This window comes from Scyliorhinus canicula, unplaced genomic scaffold (genome assembly GCF_902713615.1).
Source record: "Scyliorhinus canicula unplaced genomic scaffold, sScyCan1.1, whole genome shotgun sequence".
Taxonomy (NCBI): Eukaryota; Metazoa; Chordata; class Chondrichthyes; order Carcharhiniformes; family Scyliorhinidae; genus Scyliorhinus; species Scyliorhinus canicula.
Genome location: NW_024055447.1, coordinates 38,628 through 63,693, shown reverse-complemented (window position 1 = coordinate 63,693; position 25,066 = coordinate 38,628). Strand labels below are relative to the sequence as shown.

The 25,066-nt window shown below is 45.8% G+C and overlaps 1 pseudogene; it reads right to left on the bottom strand.

Moving 5' to 3' along the window:
• Window positions 1-2,554: 2,554 nt before the first annotated feature.
• Window positions 2,555-24,046, bottom strand: LOC119959487 (annotated as a pseudogene).
• Between the last annotated feature and the right edge of the window lie 1,020 nt (window positions 24,047-25,066).

The following is a 25,066-nucleotide window of genomic DNA, read 5'->3' as shown; positions in this document are numbered from 1 at the left end:
TCCCATCGACTGTCACACCTTCCTGCCCTCCCCTTTTGGGCTGTGAGACTGGTCCACGGAACATGTGTGATGCAATAAAAACAGCAGTGACAGAGGAGACAGCATCAACTACAGGGACATCTCACTCCTTAGAGTCAGGGGAAGACCTTCACTTGGGTGATGTTTAAAAGATTCATCTACTTGCAGTCTGAGTTTATCCAGAATCACAGTGCGGTTTCTGTGCTGACAGATCTACGGTGAACATGATCTTCTCCACACACCAGCTACAAGAGAAGAGAACAATTGGGATTTGATCTGAAGTGTCAGTGCTGAGAAAGTGAAATGTTCTAATTACTGAGTGAAAGTAAACCTTTCAGTGTGAGTCACAATTTACTGGTACAATTGGAAAAGGCACCAAAATGTTTCAATCTCTGAAGATAAATTTCAGCCTTGAAGTTATGTTTCGGAGCTCACAAGCTGTGGGAAGCTTTGTAAATGTTTCCTCTTCGCTTTGAAAAATGAAATGAAATGAAAACCGCGTATCGTCACGAGTAGGCTTCAAATAAAGTTACTGTGAAAAGCCCCTAGTCGCCACATTCCGGCGCCTGTTCGGGGAGGCTGTTACGGGAATCGATCCGTGCTGCTGGCTTGCCTTGGTCTGCTTTCAAAGCCAGCGATTTAGCCCAGTGAGTTAAACAACCCCTTTTGTAAACAAGCAGAGAAGTTAACCCTTTCCCCTGACAGCACGGCAACAAATTGAAAGAAAGACTTTGACTTTTAAAGATTTGGCTTCATCCCATTTGTTGCGGGCGGGATGGAAATTTGCCGGAACATTTTTATTAATAATACTAATCTTTATTGTCACAAGTAGTCTTACATTAACACTGCAATGAAGTTACTGTGAAAAGCCCCCAGTCAGCACATTCCGGTGTCTGTTCAGGTACACAGAGGGAGAATTCAGAATTGTCATGTGAGAGTACCTTTAAGAACTGGGTGTTTATCAAATAGCTGCAGGGAAGTCAGACAGCCCAGCTCCACCCACACTCTGATATCACTGCAGCTATTTGAGTTTGCACATTCTCCCAGTGCTCTTGAATTAATCTCGCATTTTCTGTTTTTACTCCATGTGACACACCTTTTTAATCCACTAGTTATATTTATTAAACCACTGTACCATCAACTGCCAGGAGCAGTGTGTTGCTGTTTCAGCTATTCCAGCCTTGGGTGGCTGTGAGGGTTCCCACCAGGTGCTCCAGTTTTCTCCCACTGTCCAAATATGTGCAGGTTAGGTGGACTGACCATGCTAAATTGCCCCTTTATAATATAATCTTTATTGTCACAAGTAGTCTTACATTAACACTGCAATGAAGTTACAGTGAAAAGCCCCGAGTCGCCACATACCGGCACCTGTTCGGATACACGGTGGGAGAATTCAGAATTTCCAAATTACCTAACAGCACGTCTTTCCGGACTTGTGGGAGGAAACCGGAGCACCCGAAGGAAACAGGGAGAATGTGCAGACCCGACATAAACAATGACCCAAGCTGGGAATCGAACCTGGGACCCTGGAGCTGTGAAGCAATGGTGCTAACCAACGTGTTACCAAAAATATTTAGGTGGAGTTACGGAGTTACTGGGTTACGGGGATAGGGTGGAGGCATGGGCTTAAGCAACGTACTCTTTCCAACGGCCGGTGCAGGCTCCAATGCCGAATGGCCTCCTTCTGCACTGTAAATTTTAAGATTCTGTAGGATTTTCTCTCTCTCAGTCTCCTCCGATGGGTCTGTCTGATGGTATTTCCCTGACGTCAGCAATGTTGCTTCACTGTGCTAACCACTGATTGTCTCTTGTATTTCACAACTGTGACAGGGCAAGGACCTGATTGAAAGGATTCAAACATGGGAGTTCTGGGAAAGATGGGCAAGGATTTGGGAGTGACAACATGTTCAAAGAGTTTGGAGAGGAGCGGGAGGTTGAAGATGGGGCAGTGATTTGTAAGGATGGCAGGGTCAAGGGTTTGTTTTATTGAGGAGGGGGTGATGATGGCAGATTTGAAGCACAGAGGGACAGTACCTGAAGAGAGAGAAATGTTGACAATATCCATGGACACAGGGTAGTTGGCTGATCAGTAGCTCAGTGGGAATAGGGTCAATGAAGCAGGAGCTGGGTCTCATGGACAAGATGAGCTCTGAGAGGGCATGAGGGGAGATGGGAGAGAAACTAGAGAAAGATGTGGGTTCAGGGCTCAGGAAAGGATGAAATTTAGAGACAGTTTGGTCCGGTGGGCCCGTGGAAGGGAGTGAAGCTGATCGGATTGACTCAATCTCAGTCACAAAGAAGCTCCACAAGCTCCTCACACTTCTTGTTGGAGGTGAGGATGGAAGAGACAGGGGAGAGCGAGAGTACTTCAAAAGGAACTAACTTGTGTCAGAGATATTAAAAAGTTTCAACACACTGCGTATTTTACACAAATCTAATTTATTTGACTTTTAGCCAGAATATTAGCCCCTGTAAATGGGCTGGAGTTTGTTATCAGCAGAAAGAGACCCAAATGAACATGGTTCAGTCCTGAATGTGAGGAACAGCAAAACCCAATCGCAGCCCTTACTTGTGGCCTCGTTGGTGTCTCAGTAGGGAGGATGAAGCAGTGAATCCCTTCCCACACTCGGAGCAGGTGAATGGCCTCTCCCCAGTGTGGGTTCGCTGATGTATAGTGAGCTGAATTGATTGTGTGAACCCAGTCCCGCAGTGAGAGCACCTATACGGTCTCTCGTTAGTGTGAAGACGTTGATGGCGTGTCAGATTTCCAGACGTTTTATAGCTATTCCCGCAGTCTGGACATTGAAACGGTCTCTCATCAGTGTGAACTCGCTGGTGACTCAGCAGGTCGGATGAAATAGTAAATCCCTTCCCACACTCTGAGCAGGCGAGTGGTTTCTCCCTGGAGTGATCTTGCTGGTGCTTCTGCAGGGTGGATGAATCACTGAATCCCTTCCCACACTTGGAGCAGGTGAATGGCGTCTCCCCGATGTGAATTCGCTGGTGTCTCAGCAGGTGGGATGAACGAGTGAATTCCTTCCCACACTCTGAGCAGGTGAAGGGTCTCTCTCCAGTGTGAATTCGCTGGTGTGTGGACAGAGTGGATGATTGGGTGAATCTCTTCCCACACGTGGAGCAGGCGAACGGTCTCTCCCCAGTGTGAATTCGCTGGTGATTTTGCAGAGCCGATGAAACAATGAATCTCTTCCCACACTTGGAGCAGGTGAATGGTCTCTCTCCAGTGTGGCTACGTCGATGAGCTTCCAGCTTGGATGGGGAAATGAATCCTTTGCCACAGTCCCCACATTTCCGTGGTTTCCCCTCAGTGTGAGTGCATTTGTGGCCTGTGAGGCCTGATGATAGAGCGAATCCTCGTCCACACACACAAATCAAGTACGGTTTCTCCCCACTGTCAATGATGCTTGTTCCTTCCATGTTCAAAATCCGCTGATATTCAGGATATGATAAAATGAGGCTTCTGTCAGATCCTGGCGTGATGCTTGGTTTGATTTTCCGGACTTTGAAACCTCTCCTTCGAACACCCTGTGAAACTGATTTAAAACAGAAAATAGGGAGTGAGAGAGAACCCACAAAAACACAAAGGCAGGTTGTGAAATTGCTGAATGATTCTGGTCATTTGTGGGGCCGGCACTGGGAAAAAGTGACCATGAAAACGGCTGGATTGTCATAAAACCAAATTGACCTCTTTGGGAGGAGAGAGAAAAAGGTGAAGAGGGATTTTGTACATCTACAAGTCATATTAAGACAAAGCACATTCGACCTTGAGCTTCATAAATTGAAATATTGATGCTGAAACTATGCTTCTAGTGGCAAAGTGGTTAGCACTTCTGCCTCACAGCTCCATGGTCCCGGGTACAATTCGAGTCTCGTGTGACTATGTCTGGAGTTTGCACTTTCTCCCCGTGTCTGCACGGGTTTCCTCCCACAGTCCCAAGATGTGAAGGTTAGGTGGATTGGCCAAGCTAAATTGCCCTTAGTGTCCAAAGGTTAGTTAGGGTCACTGGGTTCCGGGGACAGTGTGGAGGCGTGGGCTTAAGTTGAAGGAGGGTTCTCTTTGCAAGGGCCAGTGCAGACCTGTTGGGTTGAAATGCCTCCTTCAGCACTGTGAATTCTATGATTCTGCACTGTAGGAATTCTATGAAGCTCGGGTCACCACGCTTCAGGAAGGATGTGAAGTGGGCAGCACATTGGTGCAGACCGTTAGCCCTGCTGCCTCACAGCGCCCAAGTCCCAGGTTCGATCCCAGCTCCAGGTCACTGTCCGTGTAAAGTTTGCACATTCTCCCTGTGTTTGTGTGGGTTTTGCACCCACAACCCAAAAATGTGCAGGCTAGGTGGATTGGCCACGCTAAATTGCCCCTTAATTGGAAAAAAATGAATTGGATACTCTAAAATTTAAAAAATAGGAAGGAAGTGAAGGTTCTTGGAGAAGGTGCAGAGGAAATTTACCAGAATGGTTCCAGCAAAGGAGGTTGAGGGGAGATTTGATTCAGGTCCACAAGATTATGCGAGGTTTCCATCAGGTGGACAAAGAAACTCTGTTTCCATTCACTGATCGTACAAGCAGTCAGGTCACAGATTAAAAGTTTTGGGTAAAACCTGGATTGAACTATAAAAGATCCTGAGGGGTCTTGGCAGGGTCAATGTGGAGAGGATGTTTCCTCTAGAGGGAGAATCTGGAACAAGGGGGTCACTGTTGCAAAATAAGGGCCCCCCATTTCAGATGGAGATGTGGATTTTTTATTCTCTTGAGGGTTGTAAGAATTTGGACCTCGCGTCCTTAAAAGGCAGTCACGACGTGGAGATGACGGCGTTGGACTGGGGTGAGCACAGTTAGAAGTCTTGCAACAACAGGTTAAAGTCCAACAGGTTTGAAACAAACCTGTTGGACTTTAACCTGGTGTTGTAAGACTTCTTAAAAGGCAGTGGAAGCAAAGTCCTTGAATATGTTTAAGGCAGAGCTGGATAGATTCTTGATGGGCAAGGGGGTGAAAGGTTATCGAGGTCGGCAGGAAAGTGGAGTTGAAATGAAAAAAAATGAAGTGAAAATCACTTATTGTCACGGTAGGCTTCAATGAAGTTACTGTGAAAAGCCCCTAGTCACCACATACCGGCGCCTGTTCGGGGAGGCTGTTATGGGATTCGAACCATGCTGCTGGCCTGCCTTGGTCTGCTTTCAAAGCCAGCGATTTAGCCCTGTGCTAAACAGCCCCTCTGTTGAGGTTAGAATGTTGAGGTTAGAATGAGATCAGCCGCAATCTTATTGAATGCTGATCAGGCTCGAGGGGCTGAGTGGCCTGTTCCTAGTTTGTATGTAAAAGGTACAGGAGATTAGAGGTGATATGAGATATGTTTTTACACAGCGAGCGGCAATGACCTGAAACTTGCTGCCTATGAGGGAGTTTGAAAACAGGCACAATGAATGATTCGATTTCAAAAGGAAATTGGATTTGAGGGAAATAAACCTGCGAGGATACAGGGACAGAGCAGGAGAATGGCACTGACTGGATTGCTCCAGTGAGCTAGTATGGATTCAATGGGCCGAATGCCATTCTCTGTGCCATCATGTCTCTGACTCGTTTGTGTAATCTAGTTTTGTAATTTAACCCCGGAGGGTTCAGATATCACTCAGGTAAATCTGTGCTACACTCCCTCCGAGGCCATTCTATCCTTCCTCAGGTTTGTTGCCCAGAACTGAACACAGTTCTCCAGGTTTGGTCTAACCAGGGTTTGTGAATCTCGGGGCTTTTCCAGTCACACTGAGACCTGAAATCTTCCCTCACAGACAGAACAGACAAACCTTTTACCTTCCACACCCAGATGCTGCTGATATTCAGTTTCTGATGAATCGAGCGACTCTGTCAGATCGTGATGTGACGTTTGGTTTGCGTTCCTGTCTGTTAAACCTCCACTTCCAGTATCCTGTAAATTTACAGAAACATCACTGTCAGCTTAGGATAGAAATTCACAACATTCTCTCCTCGCTAACTTTGATTAAATGTATTCCTGGAGGTTTGATCACATGACCTGCCCCCATCCTCCAGCCATTAATCGGTCAACACATCCATCCTTGGGACACACTGCCTTCCTCGGCCAATTGGGAAGCAAAAGGACTCATTACCTTACAGGACAGTGATTGACTGTCAGCCAATCAACCTTTATCCCATTTTCAAAATTTTTATATCTGCTTAAGAGAAATGTTCAAAGAAAATTATATAAAAATCTTCTTTACTGTCCTAATGATTTCCCAGCCACACAGGCATGAATCTCACCAAGGCAGAAAGTAAAATTTTGAATTCATTGAAAGTCCAGTGGTGACCATGAAACCATTGTCGCTTGTTGCAAAGACCCATCTGGTTCACTCCTGTCCTTCAGTGAAGGAAATCTTCTATCCTTACCTGGTCTGGCCTACATGTGACTCCAGATCTACAGTCATCTGGTTGACTCTTAAAATGCTCTCTGAGATGCACTCAGTTCAAGGGCAATTAGGGCTGGGCAGTGAATGCTGGCCCAGCCAGCGACACCCACATCCCGTGAATGAACAGAAAAGAAAATCTGCCATCCTTACCTGGTCTGGCCGACACGGTTCCAAAACACAGCAATGTGGTTGACTCTTTAAATGCCCTCCAAGATCACTCGGTTTGAGGGAAATTAGGGATGGGCAATAAGTGTTGGCCCAGCCAGTGACTCCCACAAATGAATAAAATAAAATCCTGGAGATTCCAGTCAGTCAATCCGGGAGAGTTGGTATCCGGTCCGGGCTCACAGCGCATGCGCCCTGCGGCTCCTTGTCCTCTGTAAAGATGGCAGCCGGTAACCCGGGCCTGTCACCGCTCAGCTCTCACTCTATTCGGTGCCCGTTAAGACCGCACCGTTAACATTTTCCTCGGGAGTTGAAGCCTCCTCAGGGTTTTTCTGAAGCCTCCCCAGGTCACTCCGCAGCTTCTATTGCTTCCCGGCTACCCACCGGCTCCATTTCTTTGCACACATGAAGTGTGTGGGTGATCTCCCTCTGAACTGCACATTAGATTAATTAATGACTAACTCATATTTATTCTTATCCAATGTAAACATCTTCCACTTGTCTATCATATCAAACCTTTTCATAATCTTGCAGGATCAGGCCATCCTTCATACCCATTTCCAGAGAAAAGGTGATGCCATGTCCAATCTTTCTTGCTGGGTATAACCTGCCAGTTCAGGCATAATTGAAATATCTTTTCCTGCATCTTCTCCAGTCCTTCGAGATCCATTTTACAATATGGAGACTTTAACTAATCTGAGCAGCAAATTCACCGTTGCACCAAATGCCTGTATGTTGCAGCATTTTAGTCATTTTACTGTTAGCTGAATGTAAGATGGGACAGAACAAGATCCAACGAGCCAGTCTGTAACACTGCAGAGCATCTACAAACTTGCCTCTTCCACTTACTGCTAAACTCTTAACCTGTCAGTTATGGCATTAAGAATAATGTCAGAGAAAGACTGGATTTCAGCTCGGTGACACTGGGCCAGACTAAATTAGTTCACAGGATTGTTGAGCTAATGTATCCATATCATAAAATGGATCTGGAAGGACTGGGGAAGATACAGGAAAGTATATCAGAATGACGCCTGAACGGGCAGGTTACAGCCAGCAAGAAATGCAGTGGCTCGAGGATCCATATAGGCTCCCCCCGCTTCCATTTTATGTGTTCTTATGAACATCACTGTAAACCATTTCCATGCAGAAACAACAGATGGAACAAACACCAGTTCATCGCCTTCCTTCCCATATTCCAGGATTCCAAACACACTTTCCAGGTGACCGTGATTTATTTGTACTTCTTGCTCTCCAGTATTGTGTATTCACTGCTCATGATTTGGTCTCCCCTACACTGAGGAGATTAAATCTGGATTGGGTGACTGTGGAGCATCACCATTCAGTCTGCAAACATAATCCTGAGCTTCTGATCATTTTAACATTTTAATTCCCTGCCCCACTCCCACTCTGTCCACAGCCTCCTGCACTGCTCTAGTAAAGCTGAAAGGAAACTCGAGGAACAGAACCTCCATACGGACATTGACCCAGAGCCAGGTTTCAAACCCGGGTCCTCAGTACCGTAGTTTTGTAAACTCTTTTTACGGGACAATAGAAGGTTTGTATTCGGTAAATTGAGACTAAATATTGCAATCAAGGTCGGACAGAAGTCAGTTGATTCATCAGGCCCTGAATATCATCCTTCGAATGTGGAAGGTGAAATGTTTCTCTGTTCTCAATGAGAAAAGATTTCAAACATCAGTGTGACTGAAAAAGCCCGAGACTCACACAACACACACCCGAGTGAGAGAGTTCCAGTGAACTGACTGTGGAAAGAGCTTTAACCAGTTACACAGTGGGGAGGCAGTGGTGTAGTGGTATCGTCGCTGGACTAGTCATCCATAAACCCAGGATAATGATCTGGGGACCCGGTTTTGAATCCTACTACCACAGGTGATGGAATTTAAACTCAATAACATTTCTGGAATTAAAAGTCTATGAAACCAGCTGGTTGACTAATGCACTTTCGGGAGGGAAATCTGCCATCCTTACCCAGTCTGGCCTACATGTGACTCCAGACCCATAGCAATGTGGTTGACTCTTACCAGCCCTCAAGGGCAATTAGGGATAGGTAATAAATGCTGGCACAGCCTGCGATGCCCACGTCCAATGCATTAAAAAAATTATTTCACTAATTGTAACTCAATTAATGATCACCACCTATTTAATCATCTGTTGCAGAATTTTAGCTAATTAATACAGTAATTTTTAATGAATACAGGGCACCATATGGCGCAGTGGTTAGCACTGGGACTGCGGCACCGAGGACTCGGGTTCGAATCCCGGCCCTGGATCACTGTCCGTGTGGAGTTTGCACATTTCCCCATGTCTGCATGGATTTCAACCCCACAACACAAAATTGTGCACGTTAGGCGGATTGGCCATGTTAAATGGCCCCTTAATTTGGAAAAAAAATAATCGGGTACTCTAAATTTATACAAATAAAAGATAAATTGACTGATCAAGGATGAGGTTCTGTTTCTCAAGTTTCCTTTGAGCTTTATTGGAGCAGTACTCTAAATTTATATGGAAAAAGTACTTTTCACTGTACCTCACTGAGCCTTCTTCAAAATTATTCAATCATGGGAGGTGGGTGTCACTGGCTGGACCAGCATTTACTGCTCATTCCAATTGCCCTTGAACTGTGTGCCTTGTGAGGCTATTTCAGAGGGCACTTACAAATCAACCACAACATTGCTGTGGATCTGGAGTCACGTGTAGGCCAGGCCACGTAGGGAGAGCAGATTTCCTGAAGGACCCAACGGGTTTTTACAACAATCGACAAAGTCACCGTTAGACTTATACTTTGAGACTTTTATTCAATTTCAATATCTGTCATAGGCAGATTCGATCCCAGATCCCCAGAGCATTAACCTGGGTCTCTGGATTACTAGCCCAGTAACAATACCATTACTCTACTGCCTGGCCCACAGTCTTGGCAGAATATGATGTCCAGTAACTTCACAAAATTACAAAGTAATTTATTTTTTCAATCAAATTCTGATAGCTCTGCAGTTTCTGGAAACATTTTGGTTGAAGGTGTTATTTTTAAAAATAAAGATCTAGCCTTTGCAATATAATTACCGAATACACCAATTCACAAATGATAATTAATGTTCACCATTGAATAATCATAAATGTAATTATTGTTTTGTGGTATGAAATCAATACATGGTTAATATAGAAAAGGTACAGAAGGTGAAATGGCTGCAGGAAGCCACGTGTTAGAGGTATAAAAGGGCTTCCTTGACCTTGTTACCAATGACAGTGAATACACTATGAAAATAACAATTTTAAAACTAAACGTGATTACACATGCGTACTTACAGCTTCTTACATTACATCAGTGAATATGTTTCAAAAGTACTTCATTGGCTTTAAAAGACTTCAGAGGGTCCAGTGGCAGTGCAAGGTTTTATAGAAATGTACATTTATTCAAGTAGCCCGCAAACGAGGATATACCCCTGTCTCTGTAAGACTTAATTACCTGCAAATGCTCGCATTCAAAGCATTGTTTTGCATCTTTGACTATGTCTATATATATGTTTCTCGAACATACCTCTTAATTCACCTGAGGGAGGAGCAGTGCTCTGAAAGCTCGTGTTTGAAACAAACCTGTTGGACTTTAACGTGGTGTTGTAAGACTTCTATCCTGACAAGTGTGAGGTTGTCCATTTTGGAAGGACAAATATGAATGCGGAATACAGGGTTAACGGAAGTGTTCTTGGCATTGTGGAGGAGCAGAGAGATCTTGGGGTCTATGTTCATAGATCTTTGAAAGTTGCCACTCAAGTGGATGGAGCTGTGAAGAAGGCCTATGGTGTGCTAGCATTCATTAGCAGTGGGATTGAATTTAAGAGCCGTGAGGTGATGATGTAGCTGTACAAAACCTTGGTAAGGCCACATTTGGAGTGCTATGTGCAGTTCTGGTCACCTCATTTTACGACGGATGTGGAAGCTTTGGAAAAGGTGCAAAGGAGATTTACCAGGATGTTGCCTGGAATGGAGGGTAGATCTTATGAGGAAAGGTTGAGGGTGCTAAGGTTTTTCTCATTAGAACGGAGAAGGATGAGGGATGACTTGATAGAGGTTTATAAGATGATCAGGGGAAGAGATAGAGAAGACAGTCAGAGACTTTTTCTCCGGGTGGAACAAACCATTACAAGGGGACATAAATTTAAGGTGAATGGTGGAAGATATAGGGGGATGTCAGAGGTAGGTTCTTTACCCAGAGAGTAGTGGGGGCATGGAGTGCACTGCCTGTGGAAGTAGTTGAGTCGGAAACATTAGGGCCCTTCAAGCGGCTATTGGATAGGTACATGGATTATGGTAGAATAATAAAGTGTAGATTAATTTGTTCTTGAGGGCAGCACGGTAGCATTGTTGATAGCACAATGGCTTCACAGCTCTAGGGTCCCAGATTCGATTTCTGGCTTGGGTCAATGTCTATGTGGAGTGCTGCACATCCTCCCCGTGTGTGCGTGGGTTTCCTCCAGGTGCTCCGGTTTCCTCCCACAGTCCAAAATGTGCAGGTTCGGTGGATTGGCCATGATAAATTGCCCTTAGTGTTGGGTGTGGTTACTGGGTTATGAGGATAGGGTGGAGGTGTTGACCTCGGGTAGGGTGCTCTTTCCAAGAGCCGGTGCAGACTCGATGGGCCGAGTGGCCTCCTTCTGCACTGTAGATTCTATGATAATCTAGAATTAATCTAGGACAAAAGTTGGGCACAGCATCGTGGGCCGAAGGGCCTATTCTGTGCTGTATGTTTCTCTGTTCTATCTGTTGGATGAAGCTGAAGGTTTTGCTCCAACTCAGGGGCGGTGCTGGAGGACTAACCAAAAGCAGCTGGTCCTCCAGCCAATCAGAGTGAATGGGAGGCGGAGCAAAGCCGGGACACTCGCTCCGTACGCATGCGCCAGGCCACCCGGGCCTGTCTCAGAGAAAAGCCCGAGCACCTTTCGCCGGTTCAACTGCCATATCCGAGATTCGTATTCTGGGTGACACGGAGTGTTTATGAAGCCTCCCGACCCATCCGCCGGGCCGGCTCCATCCCTCCCTCATGACTCACCAACCGGGATCGGACCAGGGATCTCCATCCCACCGCCTGAATCCTGAACTGTACTCGGCACAGCGCATGCTCCACCTCACGTGGGAGACCGGGCTCAGACCCCGCCCCTCATTCACTCCGATTGGTTGGAGGATCCGCTACAACCACTCGGTCCTCCAGGCCCATCCCTCTCTTCCTATTGGATCAGAGCTGCCGTCAATCATTCCCACGGCATTGTGAGCTGGGGCATGCGCAGTGCCGATGCTGGACTCGGCCGGGAGGTTTCACTGAAGCTGTTTTGGGGCTTCACTACTTTAGTTTATGCCTGATGTTGATGTTCGTTTTTTTAAATTTATTTTGTGAGTTTTGAGACCTGCACATTTATGTTAATGTGCAGGATTAAGCCAGCATCTGCCTTAGCATGATGCTGGGTGTGAAAATAACTAAGCAAAAGAACATAAAGTAAATAATGGATAAAACAAAAGAAGGGGGTGCTGCTAAAACAACGAGTGGAGCACAACCCAAATGGAACAAGAAAGGGAACAGAAACTTATCTAAAACCTGTCAAATTAGAGTGTGAAAATCGGGGTAGATAAGGCAATCCAACCCCTGCGGCGCCCAGCGAGCACGGAAATCTTCCAGTGTGCCCGTGGACACCGCATGCTCCCTCTCCAGGGACAGCCGGCCACGAACGAGGCCGCGGAAGAGGGGCAGACAGTCGGGCTGGACGACCCCCTCGCTCGCCCGCTGCCTGGACCGATAAATGGCTAATTTGGCCAAGCCCAGGAGCAGGTTTACGAGGACGTCCTCCGCCTTCCCTGCCCCTCGCCGCACCGGATGTCCATAGATCAGGAGCGTGGGGCTGAAGTGCAAACAAAACCTCAACAACAACGTCAAGAAATCAAAGAGGGGGTGCAGCCTGGGACAGACAACATAAACATGCTCCACGGTCTCCACCAGGCCGCGAAGTGGCAGGTTTCACTGAAACCCGGTGGAGGCTCCAAACCCCAATAAGAAGTTTCCGGGCCCGGGTTTGCATCGAGCGGCGGGACAGCTGCGCCTGCTCCCGGTGGCAGTCCTGAGTTAACGGCCGCCGTCTTTATAGAGGATGCAAACCCGCAGGGGGCAAAACATCAGAGATAGAGGGCGAAATTCTCCCCCCCCCCCCCCCCACGACGGGTGGGAGAATAGCGGGAGGGCCTTCCCGACTTTTTTGACGCCCTCCCGCTATTCTCCCCCCCCCCCCCGCCGAAATCCCGACACGAATCGCTGCCGCCGTTTTTTTACGGCCGGCAGCGATTCACAGCTGTTAGAAGGGCCGAAGTCCCAGCCCTTTACGACCTTTTTACGAACGGCAAACACACCTGGTCCTGCCGTTCGTAAAAACGTCGTGACCACCTGGAAAAAAAGAACCATGGCACCGATTGGCACGGCAGTACCACGGCCGTGCCAAGGGTGCCATGGGCCCGCGATCGGTGCCCACCGATCGCGGGCAGCGGGCCCGATGCCCGCGCACTATTTGTCCTTCCGCCGCCCCGCAGTATCAATACGCGGGGCGGCTGAGGGGCAACCCGGACCACGCATGCGCGGGTTTCGCACAAAAACGCGATGACGTCACCCGCGCATGCGCGGGTGGAGTCTTCCCACCTGCGCATGCGCGGCTGACGTCATATGACGCGTCAGCCGGCGCTAAGTCCGACAAGCGGGCTTAACGATTTTCGTTAACCCCGACTTGTCGGAGCCTCCGACGTCGGGCTGCTAGCCCCGACGGGGGACCAGAATCGGTCCCCCGTCAGGAAGGGGCGCGATGCCGTAAAACCCGCCCGGGTTTTACGGCAGTTTGACGATTTCTCCCGTTTTGGGAGAATTTCGCCCAGAGTTTGTTGTGAAACCAATGGGATATTGTAAAACAGGAGGTCAGGGCTACAGTCAACAACAACCTCTATTTATATAACACCTTTAACATCATAAATCATCCCAGTCAACTTCACAGGAACATCATAAAACAAACTGAGACACCCAGACACAAAAGGAGGTATTAGGACAGGTGACCTAAAACTTGGTCAAAGGGGTGAGTTTTAAAGAGTCTGAAAGGAGGTAAGTGAGGTGGAGACAGGGCGGTTCAGGGAGGGAATTCAGTGCTTGGGGCCGAAGGAACTTAAAACCATGGCGGAGGAATTAGAATCGGGGTGTACAAGAGTCCAGGATCAGAGCTGTGCAGATATCTCAGGGGGTTGTGGAGCTGGAGGAGATGACAGACACAGGAAGAGACAAGTCCACAGAGGGATTTGAAAACAAGGGTGAGAATTGACTGGGAGCGAATGCAAGTCTCGGAGCACAGGGATCACAGGGGAAAGGAACTTGCTGTGAATTAAGACATGGGTAGCAGACTTTTGGATGGCTTTAAGTTTACAGAGGTAGAATGTGGGAGAGCAGCCAGGTGTGTAATGGAATTGTCGAATCTGGAGGTTACGATGGTAAATTGCCGTATTATCTAAAAAGGTTAGGGGGGGTTACGGGGATAGGTGGAGGCGTGGGCTTAGTTTGGGTTCTCTTTCCAAGAGACAGTGCTGATTAGATGGGCCGAATGTTCTCCTGCACTGTAAATTCTATGAGGTCAGAAGCTCATATTGGATCAAGTATGAAACCAAATTTACAAAGAGACTGGCTAAGTCTCAGACTGTTGCCATGGAGAGGGATGGAGTCGGTATGTCAGGAATGGAGTTTGGAGCAGGGACCGAACAGTGGACTCAGTCTTCTCCATATTTGATTGAAGTTATTTAGTCAGTAGGAAGAGAACCAGAATGGACCCGGAGTATAACTTAGTTCGAGCAGGCGAGGAAGAACAAAGGAAACCTTGGAAGATTTGGAGAAACGACCTTCGCGATTGCTCATCAAATCTCCACATGGTCAGTTCTGGACACAAGGTTCACCTCTGTTATTCTGTCTGCTCAGTCAGGGTGATTCAGATTAATGTCTGTCAAAACTCATGAATGAAGTGACTTATGAAGAATATTCTTACCTCTAATTATATAACTTTGGTAAAAGGATACAGAAATAATGATCTAATACTTTATTTGGATTTCAGCCCAGGGAGGAGGGAGAGTGTGGGGGACAGGGATTTACAGCTTTGGGGAAAGAAGAGAGACTAAAATATTTCGCTAAAACTGGAATTAACTGGTCAGAATTTCTATCCTGTACTGATAGGGTGGAGGTGTGTACTTGAGAAGGGTGCTCTGTTCAAGGGCCAGTGCAGACTCGATGTGCCGAATGGCCTGTTCTGCACTGTAAATTATATGATTGTGGAAGTTGGATGTTAAATAGTTTCATGAGAATTGGGTCAAAGGAGCAAAGGGTAAGTCTCACAGACAAGATGAGCACTGAGAGAGCATGATGGGAAACAACAGGTAAAGAGGGGAAAGATGTGAGTTCAGAATTTGGACAAGAAAGTCTTTGAGGCAGTTCTTCTGAGTGGTTTAGTGGAAGAGGAGCTGTAGAATCAGCTGATCGGATTGTTTCAATGGGTGGGGTTTTCAAATCCTTGCTGCTGGCTGGATCTTCCAGTCCCACAGATCGCTCAGTCCGCTGTTCCGGTTCATTGGTTGTCTCATTGGGTTCGCTGTAGGCCTCTTGGGGTCTGTGGAAAAACTCCCGGTGCCTCATTCGCCTGATGAATTCGCTGGAGCGGAGAAACTATGACATCTTCTTTGCAGCCTTCAACACATCATCGATGAAGACGAACATCTTGCCAAGGCCATCAACACTGCTTGCCTCCAAACAACGGCACAACCTCAGACCATTGATTGCAGCAAACTACCCAACATTCAGGAGAACAGCGATCTTGACACCACACAACCCTGCCATGGCAACCTCTGCAAGACGTGCCAGATCATTAACATGGGTACCAACATTACACGTGAGAACACGTGTAATGGTGTGACTCGGCCAAAATTATATACTTCATACTCTGCAGCAAAGGATGTTCAGAGGAGCGGTAAATTGGCGAGGCCAAACAGATACTGCGACAACGGACGAACGGACATCGCGCAACAATCGCCAGGCAGGAATGTTCCCTTCCAGTCAGCAAACACTTCAGCAGTCGAGGGCATTCAGCCTCTGCTCTTCGGGTAAGCGTTTGGCCTTCAGGACGTGTGAGAACGCAGAATGGCTGAGCAGAAACTGATGGCCAAGTTCCGCACACATGAGTACAGCCTAAACTGGGACCCTGGATTCATGTCACATTACATGTGCTTGTGAAATCCTGCCAACTGTCCTGGCTTGAGACAATTCACACCTCTTTAACCTGTGATTATCCCTCTCTCTAGTCGCACCGTATGGATCTGTAAAGACAATTACCTGCAAAGACTCGCATTCAAAGTACAAATTTGCATCATTGAATTTTTCTACATATTTGTTTGTGGAACCCACATCTTCATTCACCTGAGGAAGGAGCTGCACTCTGAAAGCTAGTGATTCTAAACAAACCTGTTGGACTTTAACCTGATGTTGTAAGACTTCTTACTGTGCCCACCTCAGTCCAACGCCGGCATCTCCACATCATAAATGAGAAGTATTTAATGCTTCTGCTAGTTTTGAACCAAACACCTTTTGCGCGTTAGATGAATGTGATAACCTCCATGCTACAGAAACAGCTGGAAGCACAGTACCAATGGACCTGTGCAACGTTCAACTGCACAGTCTTGCTGCAGCTTTCAATGGTTCGGCTGGAAGGCCAGGTCACTGATCACATGAAGACAGCTGTTCCTTTAAAACCAATATCTCAACTTGTAAGACAATAAGATATCGGACTTATATTGAACTTTAGCATTTGTTCAGTAAATATCTAACAGAACAATGCTCTCTGTTCAATCATTAATGCATCATTCTTATCTTCCTGCAGAAAATTTCCACTAATTTTACTCAACATTTGTTTATTTATTGTTGAACATCTGTATATTTACTTGTTATATATGACTTAATTTTGAATTGAATAGCTCTCGAGTCTTCACCCTGAATAACTCTGAAATATATACCATTGAATTGCAAACATGACTGACCAAGAAAAGAAACCTTTTCACTGGGTAACACAAATCCCATGAATCTTTGTTCAGTTTGACCACAGACAGCTTTCAAACAAAGTCAAATATAGTTAAATGGAAGTGAATTGAGAATTATGTGATGCTTATATTTGACCCCTCTGTGTTTTGGTGTGAAACGTTTTGCAGCCTAAATACCGTTCATGTATAAGAAAGGAGGGGTGACAGCAAATCCGCACTGAGCCTAGATTTCCTCATCTCCCTGAGTGGCTTTTCCTGTTTCTCCATCATGAAGGCCAAATCTTTCAAAAATGTGGTTCAGTTAAATCTCTAACATTTCCTCTAATTCAGTTAGTGTATCATTTGTGCACATGGTAAGGTAACGATCAGAATGCTATACAGACTAAGTTATCACAGAGTTACATTGGACTCTCTTGGAACTACCCTTATGTGCGACTGGCCTCGTGTATGCCTGACAACCTTCTGCTGGTAGCCGGATGTCACCTGACTGATGCCTGATGCCAGCTACTGGTGGGAGGTCACACTGCTGAGTACATGTAATATTATATACAGGCTTATCACCACATCGCGTAACTTCTCAAAATTATCGAGTAATTTATTTTTTCAAACAAATTCTGATAGCCCTGCAGTTTCTGTAAACATTTTGGTTGATCGTGTTATTTTTTAAAAAAAAGATCTAGTCTTTGCAATATAATGACCTAACACACCAATTCACTGATCATAATCAATGTTCACTACTGAATAAACTTGAATTTAATTATTGTTTTTTGCGATTAAATCAATACATAGTTGATATAGAAAAGGTACAGAAGGCAAAATGGCTGCAGCAAGGCACATATTAAGAGGTATAAAAGGGCTTCCTTGACCTTATTACTAAGGCCAGTGAATACATTATGAAAATAACAATTTACGGGCAGCAAGGTGGCGCAATGGGTAGCACTGTTGCCTCACACCGTCGAGGCCCTATGTTCAATCCCGACCCTGGGTCACTGCAGTGTGGAGTTTGCACATTCTTCCCGTGGTTTTGTTGGTCTCACCCTCACAACCCAAAGATGTGCAGGGTAGGTGGATTGGCCACGCTAAATTGTACCTTAATTGGAAAAAGTGAATTGGGTACTCTAAATTTTTTTTATAATGAAAATAACAATTTTAAAACTAAATGTAATTACACATGCATACTTAGCTTCCTACATTACAACAGTGAATGTATTTCAAAAGTACTCCATTGGCTTTAAAACTCTTTCGGAGGTGCAGTGGGAGTGAGGTTTTATAGAAATGTACATTTGTTCTAATTGTCCGCAAACTTGGATATATTACACTTGGTGTCCTTACCAGAATAATTGATAAAGAGAGAGTCTTAATTTTGTGCCAGAATCATGTCATTGACACCATTTTGAATATTCTACGAAAATACAGACACACCATATGCACAATTATTTGTTGTAAAACACAGCGAGTTGTTGTGATTTGTAATGCACTGTCCATAAATGGTGCTGGAATCTCACTGCACTGTAACTTCCAAAAGGGAATTTAATGCATTCTGAAAAGAAAACAAAACAGTCGAACTATGGGGTTAAATGGGTCGCTGTACAAAGAGCTGGAATGGAATAAATGGGCCAAATAGACTCCTCTGTGCTCCAGCAGCCTTGTGTCCATGTGAAGGGAGTGGGAACAACCTGGAACCTACTGCCTATGAGGTCAGAGTTGCAGAGATGACGGAAGGATTTAATAGGAAATTAGACGGTTACTGAGAGAAATAAACCAACAGAGATTTGAGGATAGAACGGGGCAATGGACAGACTGGCTTCCTCCACAGAGAGCCGACATAATCGCACAAGACTGAATGGCGCCATTCCCCACCCTCCAGATGCTGTGATCTCAGGAGAGAAATTCAGCTGCTCCATTCACTCCAACTGACTGGAGTCACTTATCTCTGGTGCCATCTAAGTGGCTGCTTTAGCACAGGGCTGAATAGTTGGCTTTATAGACTGAGGCAGGCCAGCAGCATGGTTCAATTCCTGTACCAGCCTCCCCAGGCACCGGAATGTGGCGATTGGGGGCTTTTCACAATAACTTCATTTGAAGCCTATTCGTGACAAGTGATTTTCATTTTCCATTTCATTCTCGTTAATGTTCTCTACATCCTAACTATGGGGCTGTTTAGCACACTGGGCTAAATAGCTAGCTTTGAAAGCAGACCGAGGCAGGCCAGCAGCACGGTTCGATTCCCGTAACAGTCTCCCCGAACAGGCGCTGGAATGTGGCGACTAGGGGCTTTTCACAGTAACTTCATTGAAGCCTACTCGTGACAATAAGCGATTTTCAATTTCAATTTTCAACTAAGAACTTCACATCTTTCCTAAAATGTGGGGCCCATATATAGGATTACATTCTAGAGGAATAGAATTGAAAAGCACGGAGGAAATGTTCAACTTGTTTAGAACCAGGGTTAGACTACACTGGGAGCTCTGTCAACATTGGTGATCTCCATTTAGAAAAAGGAAATAGAGGCACTGGATAAGGTGCAACAAAGATTCGTAATATACAGAACTGAGAACCTTTAACACTCAGGAAAGGCTGGGGCTGCTTTTTTCTGGAAAAGAGAAGACTGATGGGTGATCTGATGGAAGTCTTTAACATTATGAGGGGATTCAATGAAATGAAATGAAATTCAATAATCCAATAGGAATTTCAGCAGAAACCTCTTTACCGGGCGAGTGGTGAGAATGTGGAACTCGTTACCACAGCGAGTGGTTGAGGTGAACAGCATGAATACATTGAATGTAAAACTAGATACATACATGAGGGAGAAAGGAATAGAAGGAGATGCTGATAGGGGAGATGTAGAGGGGTGGGTGGAGGATCATGTGGAGCATAAATACAGACACAGACCTTGGCTAACCTCAGCCGGTAGGTGCACCTCATAACCTGATAGTTTTTTTCTGTGAGAAGCGCCAAGATAAATTAAACAAAAGGACCATGTAACCACCATAGCCCATCTTCATGGCAATGTGACATGACTTTTGGGGTTTCCAAACAGAAAAGAGAATGAAACATCTTCTAACCTCCAAACACCCTGACCATCCCCATTGACCAACAGAATGAACAAAATGCAGTCCTGGATGTAATTGAGAACAGAAATAAAAACAGCAGAATCCAATCCCTGTAATCAGTTGTGAAATTATTGGTGTCTCAGAAAGTGCGATGAATTACAAAATCCCTTCGCACATTGAGAGCAGGTGAACGGCCTCTCCCCAGTGTGAACTCCTTGTTATGACTGCGGACGGCATAACCGAGTGAATTGCGCAAATAAGACGTAAACTGGTGTGATATAATCGGGATTATGGAGACATGGCTGCGGGGATGGGAACTGAATATATTCAGTATTTAGGAAGGAGAGACAAAAAGAAAAGGCAGTGGAGTGGCAGTGCTGGTTAATAATAATCTTTATGCTTGTCACAAGTAGGCTTACATTAACACTGCAATGAAGTTACTGTGAAAATCCCCTAGTCGCCACACTCCGGCACCTGTTCAGGTATAATGAGGGAGAATTCAGAATGTCTAATTCACCTAAGTCTTTCAGGGCTTGTGGGAGGAAACCGGAGCACCTGGAGGAAAACCAGCAGACATGGTGAGAATGTGCAAACTCTGCACAGACAGTGACCCAAGCCAGGAATCAAACCTGGGACCCTGGTGTTGTGAAGCAACAGTTCTAACCACTGTGCTACCCATGAGGCCCATGGTTAAAGAGGAAAATAATACAATAGGGAGGAAGGATATTAGCTCCGACAATGTGGAAGAGCTGGGGAGAGTTGAGAAACACCAAGGGGCAAAAACATTAGTGGGCATCCTATATAGATCCCCAAACTGCAGTGGTGATGTTGGGAATGGCATAAAACAGGAAATTAGGCTGATTGTAAAAGTTTCTATCGGTAAGGGAAGAGAAAAAGATTGGTGAAGACAAATGTAGGTTCCTTACAGTCAGAAACAGGGGAATGTATAATAGGGAGCAAAGAAATGGCTGAGCAAATAAATACATACTTTGGTTCTGTCTTCACAAATGAGGTGCTGGTTTAGCACAGTGGGCTAAAAAGCTGACTTGTAAAGCAGAAGAAGCCAGCAGAGTGGGTTCAATTCCCATACCAGCCTCCCCGGAATGTGGCGACTAGGGGCTTTTCACAGTAACTTCATCTGAAGCCTACTTGTGACAATAAGCGATTTTCATTTCACATATCAGATACCAGAAATGTTGGGGAACGCCACAAGTGGTGAGAGAGAGGAACTGAAGGACATCAATATTAGGAGAGAAATGGTGTTGGTGAAATTGATGGGATTGAAGGCTGATAAATCCACAGGGACTAATAATCTGCAGCCCAAAGTACTTAAAGAAGTGGCTGTAGAAATAGTGGAAGCATTGGTGGTCATCTTTCAGGATTCTATAGACTCTGGAACAGTTCCTGCAGATTGGAGGGTGGCTTATGTAACTCACTATTTAAAAAGCGATATAGAGAGAAAACCAGGAATTATAGACTAGTAAACCTGACATTGACAGTGGGGAAAATTTTATCACAAAGCACTTAGAAAACAGTGGCAGGATCGGACAGAATCAGCATGAATTTATGAAGAGGAAATCATGCTTGACAAATCTTCTGGAATTCTTCGAGGGTGTAACTGGTAGAGTTGATGAGGGGCAGCCAGTGGATGTGGTATATTTGGACTTTCAGATGGCTTTTGACAAAGTCCTGCATAAGATATTATTGTGTAAAATTGAAGCACATGGGATCAGGAGTACTGTATTGAGATGGATAGAAAACTGGTTGGCAGACAGGAAACAAAGTATAGGAATTAATAGGTCTTTTTCAAATTGTAAGGCAGTGACTAGTGGGATACGGCAGGGATCGGTGCTCGATCCCCACAGAGTCACAATATATATTAATGATATTTTAAAATATTTAAAGTACCCAATTCTTTCATTTCAATTAAGGGGCAATTGAGCGTGGCCAATCCGCCTACCCTGCACATCTTTGGGTTATGGGGGTGAGACTCAAGCAGACATGGGGTGAATGTGTCTCCACACAGACAGTGTTCCTGGGCAAGATTGAATCCTGGTCCTCAGCACCGTGAGGCAGCAGTGCTAACCTCTGTGCCACCCCATATATTAAGGATTTAGATGAAGGAACAGAATGAAATATCTCCAAATTTGCAGATGACACCAAGTTGCTTGGAAGGGTGAGCTGTGGGGAGGATGCAGAGATCCTTCGGTGTGATTTGGACAAGTTGAGCGAGTGGGCAAATGAATGGCAGATACAGTATAAGTTGGAGAAATGCGAGGTTATCCACTTTGGTAGCATAAACGAGTAGGCAGACTATTAGCTGAATGGCCAAAGATTAGGAGAGGGGAATGTGCAACGAGACCTGGGTATCCTTGTACACCAGTCACTGAAGGTAAGCATGCAGCTACAGCAGGCAGTAAAGAAGGCAAATGGTATGCTAGCCTTCATTGCGAGCCGATTCGAGTACAGGAGCAGGGATATCTTGCTGTCATTATACAGGGCCTTGGCGAGGCCATACCTGGAATATTGTGTGCAGTTTTAATCTCCTTATCTGAGGAAGGATGTTCTTGCTCTCGAGGGAGTGCAGCGAAGGTTCACCAGATTCCTGGGATGATGGGACTGACGTACGAGGATAGATTGAATCGGTTGGGATTGTATTCCTTGGAGTTCAGAAGAATGAGGGATCTCATAGAACCTAAAATATTGTAACAGGACTTGACAGGGTAGATGCAGGAAAGATTTTCCCAATGCGGGAGTGTACAGAACCAGAGGTCGCAGTCTGAGGATACGGGGTAGACCATTTAGACAGAGATGCGGAGAAATTTCTTCAACCAGAGAGTGGTGAGTCTGTGGGATTTGTTACCAGAGGAAATAGTTGAGACCAATACGTTGTATGTTTTCGAGAAGCAGGTGGATATAGCACTTAGGGCGAAGGGAATCAAAGGATATGGAGGGGAAAGCGGGATTGGGCTATTGAGTTGGATGATAAACCATGATCATAAAGAATGGCAGAGCAGGAGCAAAGGGCCAAATGGCCTTTTCCAGCTCCTATTTTCAATGTAATCCCTTCCCACACTAAGAGCAGGTGAATGGCCTTTCCCCAGTGTGAATTCGCTGATGTCTCCACAGAGTGAGTAAAGCATAGAATCTCTGCCCACTCTAAGAGCAGATGAACGGTTTCTCCACAGTGTGAATTCGCTGGTGTTTCCGCAGGTGGGATAACTGAGTGAATCGCATCCCGCACTGAGAGCAAGCGAATTGCCTCTCCCCAGTGTGAACTCGCTGGTGTATCTGCAGGTTGGATGACTGAATGAATCCCTTCCCACACTGAGAGCAGGTGAATGGCTTCTCTCCAGTGTGAACTCGCTGGTGTGTCTGCAGGGCGGATAACTGTGTGAATCCTTTCCCACACTGAGAGCAGGTGAATGGCTTCTCCCCAGTGTGAACTCGCTGGTGTGTCTGCAGGCTGGATAAAGCACGGAATCTCTGCCCACACTGAGAGCAGGTTAATGGCTTCTCTCCAGTGTGAACTCGCTGATGTACCTGCAGGCTGGATAACTGTGTGAATCCTTTCCCACACTGAGAGCAGGTGAATGGCTTCTCTCCAGTGTGAACTCGCTGGTGTACCTGCAGGCTGGATAACTGACTGAATCTCTTCCCACACTGAGAGCAGGTGAATGGCTTCTCTCCAGTGTGAACTCGCTGGTGTACTTGCAGGCTGGATAACTGAGTGAATCCCTTCCCACACTGAGAGCAGGTGAACGGCCTCTCCCCAGTGTGAACTCGCTGGTGTACCTGCAGGCTGGATAACTGAGTGAATCCCTTCCCACACTGAGAGCAGGTGAATGGCTTCTCTCCAGTGTGAACCCCCTGGTGTATGTGAAGGTTAGATAACTGAGTGAATCTCTTCCCACACTGAGAGCAGGTGAATGGCCTCTCCCCAGTGTGACTGCGTTGATGAATCTCCACCTCGGATGGGGCTCTGAATCCCTTCCCACAGTCCCCACATTTCCACGGTTTCTCCATGTTTTGGGTCTCCTCGTGTTTCTCCAGATTGGACAATCACTGGAAGCCTTGGCTACACACAGAATATGTGCACTGTCGCTCCTCACTGTGAATGGTGTGGTGTTTTTTCAATTTGTGCAACCCGCTGAAAATCTTTCCACAGTCAGTTCACTGGAAGTCTCTCAGTCGGGTGTGTGTAGTGTGGGTCTCGGTGCTTTTCCAGTCACACTGATGTTTCCACAGTCAGTTCACTGGAACTCTCTCACTCGGTTGTGCGTTGTGTGGGTCTCGGTGCTTTTCCAAGTCACGCTCACATTTAAAATCTTTTGAAGCCGACAGATCAGACAAACATTTCTCCTTCTCGTCGATGATATTCAGAGCCCGATGATATTCGGATTAGAAGGAATCGAGCGAGTTTGTCACATCGAGACGTGATGTTTGAGATTTCTGTCTATAATTCCTCCCCTTCCAATATCCTTTAAAAACAATTTTCAAAAGTCATCATTGTTAGTACAGGATAGAAATTCAGAACAGACAATTCTAGTTTCTATGGAACATTATTTAGTCTCTCGTTCTCCAAAAGCTGTAAATCTCCATCCCACACAATCTCCCTCCATTCTCACTCTGCTGTATCTAATAATCATCCTCCCATTTCTCCTGAAGGTGCTGATTCAGGCTGATTAACAGATCCAAGCTCAGCTCACTATTTGGATAGGTTAAGTGAATGGGCTCGGGTCTGGCAGATGGAATACAATGTTGACAAATGTGAGGTTATCCATTTTGGTAGGAAGAACAGCAAACGGGATTATTATTTAAACGATAAAATATTAAAGCATGCCGCTGTTCAGAGAGACTTGGGTGTGCTAGTGCATGAATCACAGAAGGTTGGTTTACAAGTGCAACAGGTGATTAAGAAGGCAAATGGAATTTTGTCCTTCATTGCTCGAGGGATGGAGTTTAAGACTAGGGAGGTTATGTTGCAATTGTATAAGCTGTTAGTGCGGCCACACCTGGAGTATTGTGTTCAGTTTTGGTCTCCTTACTTGAGAAAGGACGTACTGGCGCTGGAGGGTGTGCAGAGGAGATTCACTAGGTTAATCCCAGAGCTGAAGGGGTTGGATTATGAGGAGAGGTTGAGTAGACTGGGACTGTACTCGTTGGAATTTAGAAGGATGAGGGGGGATCTTATAGAAACATTTAAAATTATGATGGGAATAGATAGGATAGATGCGGGCAGGTTGTTTCCACTGGCGGGTGACAGCAGAACTAGGGGGCATAGCCTCAAA